The sequence below is a fragment of the Palaemon carinicauda genome, chromosome 3 (assembly GCF_036898095.1).
Source record: "Palaemon carinicauda isolate YSFRI2023 chromosome 3, ASM3689809v2, whole genome shotgun sequence".
Lineage (NCBI taxonomy): Eukaryota > Metazoa > Arthropoda > Malacostraca > Decapoda > Palaemonidae > Palaemon > Palaemon carinicauda.
In genome coordinates, this window is record NC_090727.1 from 2,779,706 (window position 1) to 2,780,438 (window position 733).

The following is a 733-nucleotide window of genomic DNA, read 5'->3' on the forward strand; positions in this document are numbered from 1 at the left end:
CATAATTCTGACCATCCTTTACATTCAGATCTTCCCGGACAATAACATCCGGTTCGTAATACTAGGCATGCAGTTAATTCTAATAGTCAGGCGTTCTCTAGCATGAGTCTTAATACTACACCGTATTCTAGAAGTTTTATTCCAGCTGAGGCCAAGTTGTGGAATGATCTTCCTAATCGGGGAGTTGAATCGGTAGAACGTCAAAAGTTCAAACTAGCAGCAAATGTTTTTATGTTGAACAGACTGACTTATGTCTTTTTATAGTTTATGTATGAAATATCTGTTTTAATGTCGTTAATATTCTTAAAATATTTTATTTTAAATGTTCATTACTTCTCATATAGTTAGTTATTTCGTTTCCTTACTGGGCTATATTTCCCTGTTGGAGCCCTTGTGGTTAAAGCATAATGATTTCTAACTAAGGTTGTAGCTTACCTAGTAATAATAATAATTTTAATAATAATAATAAATAATAATGATAATCATAATAATAATAATGATAATAATACTTAAATTTAGGAACATTCGTATTTAAGTGCTTCAAGATGCTTATTACATAAAATGATGACATCATTCCTAATGAAATTATTGTTTGTTCTCCAGTCTCTCCCAAGGCATCATCCTTTCGAAAACGTCAGCCATTTGTTCTCTATTTTTGTGTTAGCTTTAAAGAAAGTCATAAAGAAGTAAATGTTAATAGGGCTGTAACGTCACATGGAATTTGGTTTCATAC